At 39.1% G+C, this 21,823-nt stretch overlaps 1 long non-coding RNA gene and 1 pseudogene across 1 annotated transcript; one reads left to right on the forward strand and one right to left on the reverse strand.

Annotated features, from left to right (window-relative positions):
* The first annotated feature begins 4,498 nt into the window (after positions 1-4,498).
* On the forward strand, positions 4,499-15,324 carry LOC118240082 (annotated as a pseudogene).
* Positions 15,325-17,759: 2,435 nt separating this feature from the next.
* Positions 17,760-18,629, reverse strand: LOC118241517. Its single transcript, XR_004776141.1, has 3 exons — positions 18,545-18,629; positions 18,329-18,440; positions 17,760-17,830 (listed from the first exon to the last, which is right to left on the reverse strand). It is a non-coding gene; the product is annotated as an uncharacterized LOC118241517 (long non-coding RNA).
* Between the last annotated feature and the right edge of the window lie 3,194 nt (positions 18,630-21,823).

Genomic DNA, 21,823 nt, shown 5'->3' on the forward strand with positions numbered 1-21,823 from the left:
CAATAGCCTACTGGAAAAGCAACCACGCTCTAACAATGGTGGGCCCGTGTGCAAAACAGTTAGATCTTGGATCAGGTAAAACAAAAGGAAAAAAAAGCTAAACACCACACCCAGCGTGGAAAAAGGGAGAACAAAGGATGCCACATGAAGAAATGGTAACCCCGATGCACTGTGGAAAACCAAACTAAAACTTCCCAAACAAAGCCAGAAAACAGGGAGGAACTTGAATGGCTAAGGGAAGCCTCAGGAGAGAGACAGACTTGAGAGGGAAAACTGGAGAGGAGAGAAGATTTGTAAAAGCACAAACACCCACACATACAAGAAGTGAGGTGTAGCAAGAGGGCTCACAGACCTCAATACCTGAAGTTACCAGCTAGGCACTTAGCTCAAAACTTTAGCAAAGATCCAACATTGAATGACTGGGTCACTGGGCTTTTATAAGGTCTAACCCACCTGTTGGGTGTTAAGCCTGATTATTGGTGTGATTGACTCGAGGCCTCCCTCTGGTGGCTGGAGGGGGCCTTGGCCTGCTGCCAACCCTTACACATACAGTATATTAAAACACTAAATGAACAGAAACTGAGAGTACCAAAAAAATTAGTGCTACAAACTATAAGTGAAGACAATGAAATGTCTGCAGAATTACCTTAGATTCGGCCTGATTGGCTTGTAAAATGTGATCTAATCTACTTCTAAGTCACACTAATGAATAAAAAATGTCTTTAGTAAACCATTTTACAAAGCTATATCATCAGTTAAGGGATGGTTTAAACATAAATGGTTATTGATGAACAAGTATATGAATCTCTTAGAAAATGATGGCTTTGAGAAAGGATAGGAAATTCCAGATATTTTCAAAGGATGAATCAACAGGTATGAACACAACTTTTTTAGAGGCTGGTTTTGGTTTCCTGAGGCCTTCTTTGACCTGAAACTTTGAAAGATTACTACTGGTCTGCATGCCAGCCCCGATGACTGTATTTAAAGGTGTTTGCAAATAATACACCTGGTTTGCATTGCAAAGTTTAGTTTTGTTTTTTTTTAATTAACTCCTATCGCACCTGTGCCCTCTAGCATGCCCACAGGGACCCAATTTGGCATAATCAAATAAATCACTAATATAAGTACCTGCATACCAATTTTCAGCCATTTATTTGCAACCATTCTCCAGAAATCCCACTCTGAATGCAGTGTTTTTTGGTAAATTTCGAGCATTTCATTCCTTTGTTGCAGTTTATTGTGAGAAAGTGTCTTGCATTTCTGGATGTAGCCAGGGGTGTTTCACCAAACTTGGCCCCAGATCAAGATGATATTAACAAAGATCATGAATGAATATGTATAAATTTAAGACAATTGATCAGAAATCGAAACTTTACTATTAGAAACTGTTTGGATGATGTTCCAGAATCAGCCATCATTTATGAACAGTATCAAATGTGATTTAAATGACATTAAGCGATATGAATCTATACCAAAACTGTACACAAACATAGGTAAACATTAACAAACGTTTAATAAGAAACCAATTGGAAGAAGAAGACAAGAAAAATAATAGTATGAATAATGTAACGTACAAAGAAAACATCATCAGTGAACACATACATCATTAACACACAATGACAGAACTTTAATTTGTATAATTTTACAGTTTAAAAACTAAAACCATGCCAACACTGGAGAGTAAAATCAAGGAAAAAGCTTATATTTACATATATTTACATTACATATTTTTCAACTGAGCGACCAGAAGCTTCAGGCTCCTGGTTGATATTCTGAGAATTGCAGCAATAGATTCTTGTGCACCTGTTGCAGTCTGTTGCATGGATTCAGTTTTTCAAGATCATAAAGATCTTGAGGAATGATGATGTGTCTTTATGATAATTCATTCAGTGTTTTTTATGATGAGTTCATTCAGAGTGTTGTTGATGACAAGTTGAAACTGAAGGTTCAACTCAGAAATTGTTGATATAATCCAATAGATCTCCAATTCTCAATTCCCCAAATTCATAGGTGTTGTGATTTACAGGTGTTGTAGGAGTGGGCAGTGTCCAGATCTGATCTTGCATGTTGATTCGGTTGTCAGTGCTTCTCTGTGAAAACAATGAGAACCTTTCCAATGCTTTCCTTAATACATAAGCCACTCCTTGTCCTCCAGAGAGTATGAAATGTATATTCTTACAAACTATTTTATTCAGACATAAGAACCAATATTATGCTAAACTGAGGAAATTAAGGTAAAATTCTGAAAATGTGGCCAAATGTTTCATTTCTGTTTTGGCTCAAGTGCTGCAGGGCAAGGAGCAGGACGTACAGACTCCCTTGACAGTGATAGACGTTTATTAACACACGTGAAAGTCAACGGCACTCACATAAACAGTGAACACGAATACGAATAACATGGAACATTGTGAACATAAACACAAACATAGTAAATGACAAAAGTAATGACGGACACACCGTCAGCACACACCAACCAAGATGCACGTACCAACAGCAGTTTAAATACACACAGACATCACAACACTAAACCATGTACAGGTGTGCGCTGACAACAGGGGCGTGGTTACTAACAAGACTAACAATGAACTCCCCTTGGTCATGCGGTTCAGCCCACTGCTTGACCAGTGGAAAGGGGAGCATACCGCGACAATTTCACAATCAAGTATAAAGAGTAAAGAGTCAAAGAAAGCTCTTGACTGCACTGGACTTAAGCTGGAATCCATTTTTTTTATCATCATTCCCAGTGAATGACCCAGAGCAATCAGATGCCACAAAATCTGGCAGAATATGTGTTTATGCTTCATATTCCACAGTTCTATCTCACAACTCTGGATTCGGTTCTTCATTCCACTGCTGACTCTGCTGAAATACCCAAACCCAAGAGAACAATTAAGCTGCCCAAGTTCTTACGACAGGTTTTCAACAAATTAGATGAGATCAAAGAGGATGTGGATGGAATCAAACAGAAACGAACAGAGAATGAGATTAAAAAGAGAATGAGTTCCTTTCAGATGAGGTCTACCAAGTCAAAAGGGGGCAGTGAATTTGTATGTGTTGTTTTAAACTACATTTTGCACTGCCAGTAAAATCTTATTTTTATCCCTTTTCCAATATGTTTTTACTATGTACACTGTTGACATTTACTGTTACTTTTATGTATCTATATAACAGGGCCAGAATACATTAATCATCATTATTATATTATGATGTAAGGGAGGCCTATTTAGCCAAATGGCCAATTTTCATGTGCAAATTTCTTTGTTTTATATGATTTGGGTCTTAAGACAGAGGGCACATCCTGGAACATTAAGCATAAACACAATCAAACAAATGTTATGGGGGGGGGGGTGTGTGCACTTTCTATCTCTGTCTAGTTGATGGAGTCAGAGGATACATTTAACTTCCCCTTTTAAATCCCATTTTACACCAGAAGCTACCCATGACACTTGATATTTCACACCATATGCAACTCAATCACAGTACTCTGCAGGGGGACACAATTTATTGCTTAAGTGACAATCAGAAAGAGCTTTATGTTTGTTAACAGTCATTGTGTTTTTCCCCCACATGTTTTAATCTAAAACACCTTCTGATCTGAGTAGTTTAGTCATAGTTTTTATTTAGGTGGTCTATATATATATATATATATATATATATATATATATATATATATATATATATATATATATATATATATATATACATATTCTAACATATGTGCAAGGACAAGGCTAGAGGCAGAATGCAGATGCAGGAGCTTTTTTACACAGGAAACTGAACAAGGGAGGCAAATAAAACAGAGACACGAGGAAAACACTAAGGCAAAATAAAATATGAACTAAGCAAACAGATAAAACAAGGACAACAATGGCGAAACTGACAACAACTCCACACATGAGCAGACTTAACAAATAACCGACAACATGGGAAACAGGACAGGACCAAAAGGAGGAGCTAGGGACAATGAGATAGGACAGGAGACAGAACCAGAGAACATTGAGGAAGCTGATCTGGACACAGGAACTTGAGGGACACAAGTGGGCTAAACCATGAACAGGTAGCGGAGTTGGGACAGTTTGAGGGACAGAAGTCAGATGGGAAAAAGGAGTGGGACTGCAGACATGGCCGGAACAGGAGGACGGCACTGAAACAGGAGAAGAGAGGAGAAACATAGGGATTGGGCACAGCTGTGGGAACGGGGACAGGAACAGAAGCAAAGACAGAGGTAAGTATTTTCATCACAACAGAGACAGTCACAGGAGCAAAATAGACAATAGGCATGGTTACAGGTACTGGAACTGGCAAGGGAACACTGATGCCACTTGGTAGGGTAACAGGTTTCACTATGATAACAAAACAGGAACTGAGAAAACAGAAACAGACATGGGGGCATTAATGGGGGCTGGGTAGCAGTCTCAGGGGGCAGAGGAGTTCCAGGAATTGTACAAGGTGTAGACCTAGTAGCTAAATGGGCCTGATAGGTCACTGGCTGCGAAGTATGGCCAAAGAAGTTCGAGAGCACAGCATCTCTTTCGCCGGGGACTGGAGCTGGATCAGGATGGGAGGTGTCTCTCGCACTGGGGACAGGAGCTGGATCAGGATGGACGGCGTCTCTCGTGCCGGGGACAAGAGCTGCATCAGGATGGGCGGCGTCATCCATGCCAAGATCCACGTCAAGACCTCTTTCCAGTGTCCTCATGCTGGTCATTTCCAGTGTAAAATCAGTGTAAAATAATCACCCTTGTGTTTGTAGGGGAAAAGGGAGGTGCTGTACAGCATCATCTCCTGGGATACTCGTCTCTTAGATGCCTTAGGCCAGATGCAGTGTGCAGGACCCCTGTTCAATATAGACTGCTTTGAAGGTTCAGTCATTCATCTACACCTCCTCCACTTTGAGATACTTTATGGTTACTTGTTCTTTGATTGTACATAGCAGTGCAGGGACATAATATCGTAATTTCACAGTCTAACAAGTTTGATTACCCTGGTAGAACTTTTGAAATATTATATCTCGTGCTTCAAATACACTGAACAGATCATCCAATCAGATAATTATCAGACCCTTCATGAACTGGGAAGTGTCAGATGTTTTCATCTAGACACTAGAGCAAATATTTGTACAACACTCTGTCATTTCTAAAGTTGTTTTATGTCATACCTAATTCACGTCAAGGAGCTTTATCTGAAAAAAGAAGAAATATAGTTGAACATGTATAACAACTATAAATGAAGCAATGTCATTGTTTGCCATTTTCTGGTAATAATATTAACTCCCATTAGAATGACATTGATCTTCTTTGACTTTATGTACAAAATGTTATATAATTCTGGGTAAATACTTTAGGTCGAGAAAACTGAAACTCACTGAAATAATTTTTTTCTCCGGGAAACTTATTGCATGACTTGGAGAGAGATCATGAACTTATTCACTACAATTCAGGCTGCAGAAGAAATTAAGGAGGAGTGTGGGTGTGTATTTCATTCTCCATTCTGTCTTTTACAGAAAGGCAGAAACAGATAAGAAGAAGTTCTCATATGCGCTTCCTTTTTTGATCCTTTTACAATAAATACGGGATTGTACATATTATCTAAGCACGAGACGGAAGTACCAGAGGGAGATATCACCTTAATTTTTTTTTGTATTCCTGGAACTGTTACAACAGGTAAGACCATGCATTTGAAAAGACAAAGACTAAAATAAGATAAGATTCCTTTATTGAGCTCCATGGGGGAAATTTTGGTGATACGGCAGCTCCAGCACAGAATAAATATTTCAGGATTAATAAATAAATAAAAGGAGTAGAATAGAAACGCAACAAAATAAAATATAGATACAAACTATGTGGATATTTGCTATACTATATACAATTGCACAAGCGAAACCCCAACCATTAGAGGTATGCACTGACTAGAGATATGGAGCATAATGAAAGTGACACTGTGAGTATACCATATTGGACAATGCCATAGGATTGAGGAGACATTCTCATTAAAGGAGAACTAAGCAATGTTTCCAACCAAACAGCTCAAACACTGCATATAAAAGTGACTATTGTTGTTAAGTTTCTTATGTACTATACATTCCCCTAAGATGACAGCTTAAATCGGTTTGAGGTCTTTGAATAAACCACTCTAAAATGGTTCATAGTATATGGTATATCAGATAACATGTATAGTATGTATACAAGTATTGTATAGTATATCCGATAACAATAAAGATCTACTTGATTTGGCTTGCCTTGAACTTGACTAAGGGGTTAATAAAGTGGAGCTACTGTGGGTGTGGGAGAACTTTGTATTGCATTCTGGTATTTTCAGAAAGGCAGAAACAAGTACATTTACATTTACAGCATTTAGCAGACACTCTTATCCAGAGTGACTTACAAAAGTGCTTTGCCATTTACTCATAGAATATATCTTAGTACAGTACAGTAGGTTAGAGTCCAACATACCAATGAACTAGAATTCTGTAGAATACAGGGATCAATGCAGATACCTGGAAGTACAAAATACATAAGGTCTATCTTAAACTATGATATTTGCAATAAACAATAAGTGCTAGAGTTTGTTAAAAAACATAAACAATACCCTACAAGGAGAAATACTCATTTGAGAGGTACTCATTTGGATTATGAATATTTTTCTAGTTGTTTTATGAATTACAGAAATGCATTTAAAAAAATCCTAAACTACTACTAGGTTTTAGTCTTTATTCTGTAAAAAAGTGTCATGGTATGGCCCCCTCCTCCCAGGTGTCTCCGTGTGTGTATGTTCATTTGTATGGCAACGCCTCCCCATGTATCACACCTGTGCCTCGTTATTGTCGTTATTGTGTGCGTATATGAAGTCTTGTGTAATAGTGTGTGTTTGTTGATGATTAACCTTACATCAGCCTGTGAGCTATGTCATCTTTGGTGTGTGTGTATATATGAACGTATCATTGTGTTCTATGTGGCTCGTTCCTGCATCCTGCTTAACCTCCCTGCGTTACAATATGTAGTATATTCTAACTGTATGTTAATAGGGGACCTGTTTTCTAGCCTATTGTTCTAAACGTTTATGAGCAGTTCTCTATTTCATATTCAAAGTAGATATAGAATACCACCATTATGTCTGAATGCATTTAAAGTGAGATTAAACATGTTCCTTTGATTTTATTAATGCTGTACTCCTAGAGATGTAGTACATGAGTCTGGTCTGTCACAAGACCATAAATTAATAGTCTCTGTCTCAGGCTTGACAAAACTTGGATTCATTCTTGTCTCAGTATCAGGTAAAGTAGACTGTAAATCATTCTCAAGACCAGCTTAGTGTAATGTCTCCCTGTGGTAATTAGAATCTAAACTTTTATTTCTGTTATTGTTAGAGATGGCACTGGTTCAATAACACATATATGAATCAGGTTGATAGCAAAAAATACTTGATTAGATATTGGTAAAAAGTTCTTAAGGAAAACGATTTGATACAATCCGAAATGCAGCCTGAAAATAGCACAGCAGTGCTTTGCAGCAGCGCACCACCTGTAACCACAGCCAGATTAGTTTGAGCAGGTCACATGATAACAACTAGGCTAATTTGACGATATCCAAAAAACAGTGAAAAATCAGTCCAGGTGGAAAACAGAAAGGTAACAAGATATGGTAGACAAAATCAAAGGTAGCATGGAAATGTTTCTTTTCCTGTTACAATTGACTTTGTTTGCCCTATCCTGTTGTCTTTCTGGTTTTGTTTGCCTGGTCGAGGAGCATCTAGAAGAATAGGGAAACCACTTGTTATGCCCAAGACAATATTTCACCTTGAGTGAAAAATATGATATTAAATAGATACACATAATGAGCGACACGTGAATTCAATGGTTCGGTATTGAGGATCATGTGAGTATGTGCTTGGGAAATTGGGATTTGTAATCAGGTACACTGTTGGAGGTGGGCGGCTGCCTGATATAAATGAAGTTCATGGATAGGGAAAAGAGAAAAAGCAGCAGAAACCTGACAGAAAGTGAGCTGGAGAAGAAAAAGTATAACCAAACAAATAAAGCATTTTCCTTCTCTAAATTCCTAAAGTTAATGGCTCAACACTACTTTTGCCATTAAAGCCACTACACACGATGTAACCTCATGTAGCAGAGTGGTCCAGTACTACATGGAATGTATCGTGATGACAGTGCCAATAAATGTGAAGTTCATCAAGCTGACACTCATTTATCATGTTTGGTAAAGACTTACTACTTCCTAACAAACTTGCTGTGGTTGAGATAATAAAATATCAGGCTAATAAAGTTCAGTGAGATAACAAATAAATGGCACTTGTTTTTAAATCTGTGAATATTTCAAGCCTCATCTACTATGGCTTTATGTGGTCTTGATTTGACTTAATTTAAAGCTGCAATAGAACTAAGAAGAACTTGCAGTTTGTTGAAACATCAGCTTGATCTAATGTCAATGTGGACTTAGCTTTTCTTAGCTTGATTTAGCTGATTGATAAGGGAAGAGGCAAAGCTAAGATAATACCTTACTTTGAGACCCTGAAGCATCAAAGTCAACTAATTGCCTCTTCCAAGGACTGCTATGAATGGTTGGTGAACCATATGGTAAAGAATCACAGTGAGACCTGGCCCAATATTAGCTGGTACATGCAGGCATCACCAGAATACAAGGAATATGTCTTTTTAGAAGGTACAGCCAAGCTAAAAAAGCTTTTCCAGCAGCATATTCATCGCCTGAAACGGGAGCACATTGAAAGATGTCATAAAGGATACATGGTCTGGGCTGGGGTACAGAAGGTGCTTGAGTCCAAAGAGGACTTTGACCATTGGTTTGTGGTACTGGAGGATGCACCATGGGAGGACACCCTGCATCTTGACAATATGGAAAATGAACGAATGCCCTTTGATGTGCTGGACATGATTGTAGCAGATATCATCTTTGATGCACACCTTGAACATTTGCGGAACGAGTGCCGGCGTGCCGAAATGCATCATGAGTTCAAGATGAAACTAGCATCCTTTTGTCACCCCTGGTAAGCATTGGAAAGAAGCACACAGTTTCATAATGAACAAAGATTTATACCAGTGCCTAGAGGAGCCAGAATACTTGGACATGTATAACAGGCACTAGAAGGTGATCATTGACAGGGCAAAGGAGGATTTCCAGGAACTTCTGTTGGAGTATTCTGAGCTGTATTATGAACTTGAAGTAGATGCCGAGCCAAGTAAAGAAAAGATGGGAGCAATTCCAGAAGTACTGGGGGATGAGCAACACTTCAAGGCATTACAGAAGCTACAGGCTGAGAGAGATGCTTTAGTTCTAAAGCACATTCATTTCATCTACCACCCAACTAAGGATACCTGCCCTAGCTGCCCACACTGTGTTGACAACAAGATTGAACAAACATTAGCCTTGTGCTTCCCCACACTCTACCCTTCCTTTGGAAAGTCCCACATAAATAAAAGCAAAGCAGACAGGATAAACCTAGTTATCTTGGGTAAGGATGGTTTAGCAAGAGAGTTAGCTAATGAGAGTCGGTCTTTGTGTACCAATGATGACCGCTATGTGCTTGATGGTAAAATGTATGAGCTAGTACTTAGGCCCATTGAGGGCAATGTGAGGCTTCCTGTCAACTCCTTCCATACAACTACTTTCACACCTCGTGGGTGCCTGTGTTTGTACAATTCCAAAGAGCCTTTGCCTTATGTTATGGAGAATATTGAGAAGTTGTGAGTCCTCACTTGACAGAAGGGAGAACCATATAGCCCAACTTCCTCTGTCTCTTTTGTTAATCACAAAAAGAGGAGTGGAAGCACTGGGTGACATTGGTGGGGAGACTGCCCAAACCCTAATCTCCCAGGGCCAGAAGGTAGCTCTAAGACTTCAGTGTCATTTTTTGGAACCTGCCTCACCTGGTTCAGGATATGGGTGAAATGTGAATGAAAGACAGATAAACCAGGTCTTAAGGGGTCTGTAGGACTCTAGGAGAAATGTGTTCTGTAGCAGTTCCCTGCTTCCACCCGCTCTGCCTCCAAGCATCAGAGATTTACAGCAGGATTAGAGTCCAGAGGCAGACTTGCATATTGTCATGTGCCTAATGTGTGGAGATTCCAATGACATAGATCAACTTCTCGCACCATTCTTGCTGCCTCAGCACTGCAGACCAACATCTCCCCACTGCAGCAGTACATCAGTGCTGCTGGAGCAGATAGTCAGTGGCCACAGACAGACAATAGAACTGTCTCTGCTGTCCTATCATGCTTCCTTTACCATGTATGAGAGTTGGCTGGTACATGGGTATATAGGTGTTTACTTTTCTTGTCGTAAGGCCTCATTGGAAACGTTGTGTGCCTTCCTCTGTGAGGTTCCCGATATCATTCCAGTCCAGCTGCTAACTGTAGGGGAAACCCAGGCAGAGTTCACAGACTCTGATTATGCATGAGAACTACTGGTCCAGAGTGAGGAACTAGCACATGAAATTGAGAGCCGTTTTGCCAGTGTGGTCTGTGGACCAGGAGGAGTCGTTGGAGGACATCACAGAATAGACCTCCTACAACCCTCCTTAATGGAGGTGGTGGAGAAGAGAACTCTTGTTGAGGCCACACACATGTAGGATAATGTTGCAGAGGCCTGTAGCACAAATGAGAATGTGTATTCACCTCATTGTGGCTCCCCTAGTCCTGTCACGATGCTGTTAGACTCTAAAGCGGACACGGAAGCATCCCCGCCATGATGGTACATTCACCTCTCATAGTGGATTCAGACTGTCTCACCTGGATTCAGCTGACATGTTCTCTGTCATCTCTGAACTTAGCACCTTTGAAAATAAGATGAACCACAAAGCCCCTCTACAAGTGAGGCCCAGACCTAGTGTCACATTTGACCTTAGAAAGCACAACTTTAACCCCTATACAGATCCAGTCAGCCATCGGTGGTATCTTACTTCTAATGTGACCTGGCCTCTTGGTGGGGATGTTGTCTACGATCCTTCTGACTATGCTGAGCCTATGGATGCCGTTACCAAACTGAGACACAGCCATGAAGAGAACATCTACTCTGTGCCTCATGACAGCACACAGGGTAAGATTATAACCATCCATAACTCCAACAGGATGCACTCTAATGGAGGTGGTTACGGCTCTGACAGCTAAAGGGGATGGCAGCTTTTTAGAGCATTGGCGCAAGTTCTCTGCGGCAGGTGTGAAGCCTCGGCTTTACCGGGATCGCTCCAAGCGATGGGGCAAGTTCAGCAGCTTCTGAAGACAAAGGAGGATGAAGTAACACCACTGAAGGGAGAAACACTTATTGAGCAAATAGATGATCCAAAGAAGAAGAACATTCTGAAGAGCCTTCGCCGACCAGGCAAAATAAATTAATTACACACTGCTTTACGTTACTTTACTTTACACTCTATTTTTACTTCTTTATTGTACTGTAGCAGGCTTCCACCCTGCAAATACCTTTTAAGCTTAAGGTTCAAATGTACTAAACCCAAATGTCTATTTATACGTTTGCTCTCCAGAAAACCAGGCTAATGCCCCACCACTCAATCTCTAAACCTCTGGAGAGTAATTACTTTGGGGTGCCTTTGGTAAATGTTGTGTCGCCTGACCGACCCATCCCACTGTTCATTGGCAAATGCATCTGCTTCACTGAGGCCCCAGGTAATATTACAGCTTATGTTATTTCACTGTTTTCTTTCAAGTGAAAGGGTGTCTTTAGTATAAGAGACTGGACATGCAAACACACTCAGACACAGCACTCAAGTGCCACTGTAGAGTTCTTAGTGTTCAGATCAAGTTCTGCACAAGGCAGAACTTGAGTAGTTTTCAATGTTCAGGCAATGTTACAGACCCAGTATTATGGACTCTGCTGAACCATAATAGGTTATGGCATTAGCTGAATTGAATGCTTTAGATCAGGCAAAATTAAATTGCGCTAGGTTTTATGTACCCAGGGCAGAGGCTGAGGAGCTGAGAAGTACTTGTTTGGAAGTGTTTATTTTTTGTGGCGTGCTATTTTGGCAAGTAAGGATCTGAATGTCTCTGGACCTGAGTGACCCATCTCACTGTGTGTGTGGGTGTATATGAGTGTAACTGTCAGGTGTATCTCATTGCATAGAAAGCAGTACGTATCACAGCTTTTAATTTTATGTAGATTTCCTTGAGAACATTCAAGAAATGCTCTCTTTTCTCATACAAAAAAACTAAACATTTTTAATTTGTTTCTCAATAATTTTGATAAAACAACACAAGTTATCCGTTAGCATTATTAGGTGCTTTTTTGTTTTAGTACTGCATCACTGTTAATTTCTAAATGGTGTAATAGGATCCAATTTTCCCCAGTCTACCACTGAAGAACATCTTACATAATGTCTGCCCAGTGTACAAAACATATGATTTTGCATGCAAACAGAAAAACAGGGAAGCGAGATTATCAAGAAAAAACTATGCTTTAGTGCTTTTATTGTGTTTAATATGAACACATATAAAAGAAAAATTCAGTTTCCTCTTGCCCACATGGTTAAATGTTAACCTTTCTCTCTCTCTCCCTTTCTCAGCTTTGACTACAGAGGGTATATATAGGGTGCGTGGAAACAAGGTGGAGATGGAAAGCATGCAGAGGCAGTTTGAACAGGGTAGGTTCAGATTGTCTGTAAAATCACCTAACTGATGTTTCCAAAAAAAGGGAACTTAGGAGTGGGTGTTCCCCACTGGGGCAGTGGTAGTTCAATGGTTTAGGTACGTGACTTGTAATCAGACGGTTGCTGGTTCGAGCTTGACTGCTGCCAGGTTTCCACTTTTGGGCCCCTGAGGAAGGCTGTTAATCCTCAAGTTGTACTCGGTCATAATTGTAAGTTGCTTTGGATAAAAGCATCAGAATGTCAAATGCAATGTTTTTTCCTGACCTTTTTGACTTTTTCCAGTTTTGCACTGTAAACACTATTCATGTTTTGCGTAATTAGCCTGTTCATAGTAGAAATGAGTGTAGGTTAATTACCCAAATCTTTGCCCAAGCATGGCTGATGAATTTCAAAATGAATCTAAGTGTTCCTCATTCAAGAAAGCTGACAGGTTCTGAACTGTTTTTTTGATGTGGGTTAATGTGATTGTCATGTCACAATTAGCAAATGCTTGTAACTTCAGGAAAATTGTCATGGATGACCTGTATAAATGGAAAGGATTTCACAGTAGTGACCCAACTAAAATGTGAAGTATAGTTTTTGTGATGTTTTGAGGATAAGCACGTTGCTGGGACGAAGCACGATAACACACAAATTTATTCTTACGAACATGCGACACTTACGACTTCCTTAAACGCTATGCACAACTCAAACACCAACAACATGCATTAAAACACAGGAGACATATATACACTCAAGATGATTACAGCTAACACAGAACAGGTGAATGACACGGGAGGGCGTGTCAACAGAGACGAACACACACACGAAGACGTCTAAGGAGGGGCTGGGACAATAATGTGACAGTTTTGTGTCTAGATGAATCAAAAATTGAGCTTTTTGACCAAATTTCAAAAGGTTAGGTGTGGCACAAACCTAACACATCATAACCCTCGACTAATACCATCCCAGCAGTGCAGTACAGGGGGGACAGCATCATGATGATTTCCTCAATTGCGACTGTCTATGCTATTAAAATGTAAGGGTGGATGGGTGGTGCACAATACAGAGGTAAACTGCAAGACAGTCTGTTAGAAAACTAAAAAACCTTGGAGAAGCCAAAAGGGTTTATAAAGGCCTATAATGGCCAGATCAAAGGCCAGATCTCGATCCAAGCAAGAATCTTTGACACTACTTGAAAATTGTGGTCCACAAGCATAATCCAACCAAGCTTAATTTGCCTCCTGGGGCAAATATATCCGGATGAATTGCTGTCAAAAATGATCCAAGTTAGTACAAACTTACCCCAACAGAATAAGATAATATTGCAAGAAAATTTACTTTAGGAGCATATTGGTTTTGCATTTAAAAAAAACTGTTTGCAACACTTGTGTTAAAGACTTTAAAAAATGGCCTGTAATCCAGGTAAGTCTGATGAGGATTTAAGATGTTTGAATACTTGGCACGGTACTGTATAATTAAGTACAATTTTCCCAACACTTTTGGATTTATACTACATCTCTCTGTGATGATGATCATTGTACAGTCATTTGTATAGTCTTCACTGGCAGCTGGAAGTTTTCATTCACTGTTGTCCAATGTGACTTTGTCAGTTTGATTGTTGGCGCTACATTCTCTTAAGCCTAAAAATTCTCAGGGTACTTTCATTGTGGATTTTTCATATCAGCAGTGTTATTTAGTCTTGAGAGTAGTGTGAATGGGTCTGGAAGGCCACCTCTTGACAGTTTCCTAGAGATGTAATGCCTATATCTGAAAGTGCTGCAGCTAGCTTTTGCTCTGACATGCCTGATGTAAATCATGATGGGCTCACGCTCCTGAGCCGAATCAGTTGTGTACACACACAACCGATGATGCATTGTGCAGGCCTGTCTAGCTCTTCACTGTGAAACAGCATCACAGAATGGCAGACCCAGAAATAGCACTAACAGGAAGAATGGTAAATGAGGGGGCATTGGTTTTATTTGAAAGATTAGAATCACAGTAATGGTTTATTTTATACCAGAAATTAACCAAAGGGCAGGTTCATAATCTTTGTTAGTGTCTTATTTGCAAAAGCTTATAACTCCCAATAAATACAGTTCACGTAAAACCAGAGAGCACTCAGAAAGACTTCAAACATGTCTGTCTTTGCAGAGATAAATGAGCGGGAGCAGAGGCTGCAGACCATGAAGGACATCGTGAGGAGATTTCCCCTTGAGAACTATGAAGTCTTTAAGCACGTCATGGGCCACTTGAGCAAGTATGCATGTCACTGCTTTGGTTCTTGACTCTTGTTATTTTGCTCTAAAACTTTGGCTCCTAGCTACAAACGCTCTGGGACCATTGGTGCTTCCATTTTCCACTTCTCCCACATGTCAGGAGTTCAATAAAGCATTTTGTCTCTTTCTGTTACTTCCTATCCTCCATCTTTCTTTTATTTCATTCCCCAGAGTCAGCCAGTGGAACCGAGTGAACCTGATGACCAGCGAGAACCTGTCTCTCTCTTTCTGGCCAACTCTGATGCGACCCGACTTCACCACAGTGGATGCGCTGACAGCCACAAGGACCTACCAGACAATCATCGAGACCTTCATCCATCAGTGCGCCTTCTTCTTCTACAACCAGGCGGCTACAGAGTCACCCACTGGGCCCTTTGGCCTGCCCGGACACGGGGCATCTGTGTCTTTGTCCTGGATTTTCCTCCTTCATCTGTGAGATTGCATCTGAACTCTGATTGCAGCCATTAACCTGTGTGATGGTTATTTCTGTGCAGTCCTCATTACTCAGGCCCATGCAGCGTTCCTGTTCACTGCTCCTGAGTCTCGTCCACCACCTCAATTTTCCAGAGCGTTACACAAAACCATATGATGTCTAAAGATAGAGTGGCTCAGTGTGTGTAGATTGTAAATGACTTCACTATTCTCGTAAGATGTGTTCTGGAACAGATTTGCATTGTACACATTTTACTTGAAATATCCCTTCATTTTCCCCTTTAAGCCAGCCTGTGACGTTATGAGGAGAGGCAGGATGCGGTGACGAGGCACGATGACAGAAACACACTTTTATTCGTACGCACAAGCAAAAACACATGACAAACCCAAACGATAAATACATCTCACGAAGCACATTTCAAACACCAACAACACGTATTACAACACAGGAGACATATATACACTCAAGACGATTACACATAATACAGAACAGGTGGACGACACGAGAGGGCGTGGCAACAAAGATGAACATATACACACGAAGACGTTTGAGGAGGGGGCAGGGCCATAACGTGACACAGCCAAGGTACAGTAGCTTAAGTACCAAAGTCATGCTCAGTGGCCACCTGACTAGAGTCAAACATGAATGTGGATGGGGTAAAAAAGAATTTCCCACAGGTCCCAGTACTTGACACATTCATCACACATGCCTTTCTGAAAAGAAAATCAACTTCTTGGATGAAGGAATTAAATGCTTTTGATCTCATTCACTCTAAAACTGCAGTCCCACAGCCAGTTGAGCCCGTTGAGACCTGTACTCCAGCTCTGGAATTCCACATAAGGTTGAGAATTCCATGTGCGGTCTGTGTTCATGTTTGTTCCTTCTGTTCTATGCAGCAGAATCTCTGATATTAGGTTCCCAATGGGAACTGTCATTTCTTGGTGTCATAGCGTACTCCAGAAGGCTGTTGTGGATGTTACTCTGGTGCTTTCTGTTGATCTTCATGAAGTATTTTGGTACAGGAGTGCTTTTTTAGTTTCACCTGACCACCTGACCCATGATATGTAAGATCAGGACGTGACAGGAGGTGACATGATTTCTTTTTCTGGGAACACCGTCCCTGAATTCCAGAAAGACTAACAAACTTTGATATGAACTATTCAGCTGTTCACTGCTATTAAGTGGGTTGAGGTAAGATCTTAATGCTGCAAGGCTTTTTTGAAAACCAGGCCTGTGACGTTTTTCTGCTGTAGGTAGAACGGTCATCTATTGCTGCCTGGTGGTGTTGGTATGAAGTGCAGATATGAATCAGGTATTTCAATTATAAAATAAAAACCAAAAACAACATTTTTATCATGGTTACTATTAAAGTAATCAGATATAGTATTTTGGGCCTTTCAGAAAACTTCATTCAAAATGTTATTTTGGGGGTAAATGTTTATTTCGTTTTACCAAATTTTGCTTCTGGTTCCCCTAGAATTTAATACCTTTGCCTTTAATTTACTGTGAGAATAGCGCCCCTTGCTGTTAACAGTGAATTTGAATCATGTGAGGTTATGTGGAGAGAGACTGCATCATTTTTTCAGCTTCTAGAACAATTAAGGCAGAAGAAGACTTTGGCACAAATGTTTGCTAATTTTAAGAATTTCTTAAAATTAGCAAAATGTTCTGCCAATGGATTAGGCTTTACACCATATAAACTGTACACAAGAAAAAAAACAACATCTTTAAATAAATTCACTGATGTGAGAATAATCTTGCAGCAGTCTCATAATGAAATAAATGAATTTATTGACTACATTTAAGCTGTGTTCTGTTTACTTGGAGTTTCCAGTTTGGTTTCTCATTTAAAAAAACCTGAGCGCAGAATAGTTTAGTTGCTACTGCAACATACAATGTGAAACAAGCCTGCTATGAAGTAAGTTTACTGGATATAAACCAGAGTTAACTGTGTGAACACTGGCCCAACCTGCCATGAGAAAAAATTAAAAACTTCTAGAGGATCAAAGTGATGTTACAGTTATAGGATTATAATTAATTATTATATAAAATTAGAGTGATTAGGTATTGCTTACACATTTTGATAACTGTCTTAATGAAGGTATTGTTCTTTGAATCACACTTTATTCAGGGTCATATGACACATGGTCTTAGATTCACCCTCAGTTCACCAACAAATTTATGGATTGGCCTGAATATTTATTTTTAATGGAAGTCGATGAACATAATGTAGAGCCTGTTATTTTTGCAGCCCTATGTTGGTTTGTTCAAAAAGTAGATTATTCAGATTACTTAGCGCTGACTTAGCAATGTTTCCAGCACATTTTTCTTCTGTTCATTATCTATACATTTGTTCAAGTTTCTCACAGTACCTCTCACCAACGACCTAACCATCACACAACCACAGTGGGGAAATTTGCTCATTAGCATCTCTACTTCCTGTGAAGGCGCCAGCCCAAACTTCCTGTGGAAAATCTTTCGCCTCCAGCCCAAACTTCCTGTGCAAAATCTACAAATGCACCACAGAGATCAGTGCGAGAAAAAAAGATTTGGTGTAAACACATACTTTTACTAAATTTAACATACAAGAAGTATAGTTTGCTTGATTAAATTAGCAAATAATGCAATACAACAAACAAAACATACATTACTAAAACAAACTTAGAATGTGTAAATGTGGTTACTTTTTAAATATGTGCAGGCCTATATTGGATAAAGATGCACTGCTGCATGAAAGTGTACGTTGCTGACAGTTTGAATGGATATTGTATAATTACATTAAACACAATTATTAATATATTTAAATATCTTAATAAGCACTTTGCAAAATGTTTTCCTATGTTTCTCAGAGGTTTATCATAAGGCTTAACTGCCAGCTAAAACAGCAATTATCACTAGTGCAATGTTTCAAATCTGGAGCCGAAAAGACTAATGCCAAATGAGACATCATGAAGTGATTATATATGATCAAATCGACTGAGTATTGGACCGATGATTATGTGCACACCTTATAAAAGTAACAGCTGTTGCACGAGGTTGAGGATGAACTTCTGGGTGGAAGTGACTGCAAGAATGCAGGTGGGCACCAACAGAAAAGCTACTGGTTTCAGGAGTCTGGCCTGCAAAAAAAACACATACACAGAAAATGATTTATAGAATACAATGTGAATGCTTTTATATTTTAGATTTATCTTGAATGCAAGCTACTATGACTACTTCTGACTTTCATCTCAGCTTCCAAGCAGCCAGGACTTTGCGGGCTTGAACTGGCCTCAATACTGACAGCAAATCAGTTTCCTCAATAAACTTAAAATCATCATATGTCTCCAGCCCAAGGGAATGTAAGGTCTCTTCTAGAATATCCTTTGTCATGTCTGGAAGGTCAAGCAACACCTCACTGATGGCGGTGTGTAACCACATTTGCCCCAAGTCAGTTGTTTTTTGGAATCATGGAAGATTGCTTATGATTGTACACCTAAAAAGAAAAACTGCCATTACATTGATATCAAGTACATGTATATGAAAACCCTTTTTTGTTTTGTGATATCTTTCTAATATACTATTTGTGAATTTGTAATATGGTTTCCACTACAGACCATGCTTACTTCAACAACACACTGTGTTTCAGTGGAATGATATGGTGCCCAATAAGAATGTATGATGGTCACATCTACCAAGTTGTTAATGTTAAGACTTTCCAGCCTTGAACTCTGTTTTGTCACAGAGTACAGATGGTATTCAGAATGAAAGTCTGCTTTACATATATACATTACAAGATACACAGATTAAAATAACGAGAAGTTCTCCATATTCCATGTGCTCATCATTTTTTGACACAAGAAAATGCCCTTCTTATATGATGTATCCTTATACTGCGCATCTATGGAAACAATAGTTTTTGTTCTGAAAAGCCAAATTCTCTAACTGCATCTATCTGGATCTAGAAACCCATTGGTCTTAATGCCTAAACTTCCTGATTCAAAAGCGTTTACTTTACCTAAAGCTACTGCCAGCTAAATCATTTGCAGAACAACACCACACGAATTCCAAATCATGGGTAAGGGATATTCTTTTCAAATTTACGCTGGTAATGACATTTAGAGGTCAATTATATGCAGAGATAATAGGAGCAGTTCCAGTTTTAATTGTAGTATAAGCAGAACGCTTTCATGATTTTTTTCGCAAAAATGTAAAACTGTATATTGAATGTTTTGACAGATTGCATTACTTAAATTCGCTGATGCTTGAAAAATGTTTTAATGCAGGCTACACTGGCTACATACAACAGCTAGAAAATAGTAAAAAAAAAAAAAAAAGAAGTGTAAATTGTGTTTTGGGAAATTGTGACAAGAACTACATAATTAGAAAAATCGGAACAAGACACTACTTGCTTGTTTCCATTTTGTGATTCTGTAGTTCTCGATATAGATGTACTCGAGTCCGGTGTCGGTCTCAGTGACATTTGGACTCAGTCTTGTCTCGGTCTCCAGTAAAGTAGATTCGGAAATCGCTTTTTTGACCAGAGTCGAACAAGGTCAAGGCATCCCTGCCATCTGCTCACCGCAAACTAACGGTCTTTAGAGAGAAACGCAGTAGAGAGAAACGCAGACTTCCGTATTTTTAAACAGCTTTGGCGTAAACACATACTTTTACTGAATTTCAAGTAAAGGAAGTAGAGTTTACTTGATGAGCAAATAATGCAATACAACAAACATAAAACATACAGTACTAAAACAAACTTAAAATGTGTAAATGTGGTTACTTTTTAAATATGTGCAGGCCTATATTGAATGAAGGTGCTCTGCTGCATGAAAGTACACGTTGCTGACACTTTGATTGGATATTGTATAATTACATGAAACACAATTAGTACCATATTTAAATCGCTTAATAAGCACTTTGTGAAATGGTTTCCTAGATGTCTCTCTGAGGTTTATCATAAGGCTTGACTGCCAGCTAAAACAGGGATTATCACTAGTGCAGTGTTTCAAATCTGGAGCCGAAGCTAGAAGAAAAAACTGGCGCCGAGTGAGACATCATGAAGTGATTATATATGATCATATCGACTGAGTATTGGACCGATGATTATGTGTGCACATGTTATAAAAGTAACATCTAATGCATGCACCTCTTTGTATATGGTCTGATTTAATGTTTGTATCCATTCTAATAAACAACATCGACCTATTTGAAGACTAACAGGATTAGGATTTGGTTGTGCCCAAACCATAAGGAGGGGTGATTGGGGATGGCGGGTACAGGTATAAACTGGAAAATTAAACGGCGTATAGGGTGTCCCATAAAACTTTCAATTTACTCTGCGCGCGTGGGTCTAGCTCGAGACATGGGCTATGTTACCGATAACCCAAATATTTTAACACACTGAGATAATTTACCTGTGGATTTTTTTTTTTTTTTTTTTTTGTAGCTGTTTGTCTTCGCATTTTGACCCACTAAAGAAAACTAAAACGAAAAGTACTTTGGATTTTAATTTTCCCTTCTTCCGTTGGTACGCTACGCTATATCATCATCAAATGCCTGTCTACACTAAAGCTCTTCAAGAAATATGAACGTGTTTTTTGTTTAGGGAGTTTAGTTTGCTGTGAGCAAGAAAATACCGTAACCTGTAAAAAAAAAGTTATTGTTACGAAAAAATCCTGGCAGCTGTAGGTGGCAGAATAATTCTGTAAAAATACAGTAACCAACTTTACAGAAGAATCTGTAAATTGTACATTTTAAAACTGTCGTAAATTTTGAACCAGTAAATCCAGTAAATGTAGCCATTTTTGCTAAATTAAAATGATCACACTGTTATTAAAATAAAACTTTTTGAATTAAAAAAATGAGAAGTTCTCCAAACTCCATGTGAATTGCTATCTTGCCAGTGCTAGATTTGAAGATTGTCCGTGTCTTCATTAGCGAGCAGTTTGGGTGCACTCGCGACTTCGCCAAAACGCTTGCTCCTGCAATAATAAAGTAGTCAGAAACAAACTCTAGTGCTCCGTGATTTGACGAGTCAGAGCTCATATACTTTAAAAAGTAACAATACAGGCCTTTATTTTTGCGGGAATGGAAATTTTACACTGAAAATCATTCTTTTAAAAATGGTCTTAAAGCACTATAACTATGACCAAATGACATTATTTTGTAATGAAAACAGAAACATTTTTTCTTTAGCAACCGATTAACAATTAATATGATGCAAATATAAAGAACTAATGAAAAGCAATGGAATTATAATTCCATTCAATTTCTATGCTGTGATGGGCAGATAAAATAACATTTGTTAATGTCTTAATATTTATTGACCTAATAAATCATTCATCTGTATAAGTATTAGCAACATACTCCATGTTCACTGCAGTCACCTGCACGTTTTTTTATTTTGTACAGTGAACATAAATAGGAAAGTGTCATCAAATCTAGCACTGGCAAGACAGCAATTCACATGGAGTTTGGTGTTAACATTTCAACTTAACCCTCAACTGTTTTAAATCACGGA

The sequence above is a fragment of the Electrophorus electricus genome, chromosome 6, assembly GCF_013358815.1.
Source record: "Electrophorus electricus isolate fEleEle1 chromosome 6, fEleEle1.pri, whole genome shotgun sequence".
Taxonomy (NCBI): Eukaryota; Metazoa; Chordata; class Actinopteri; order Gymnotiformes; family Gymnotidae; genus Electrophorus; species Electrophorus electricus.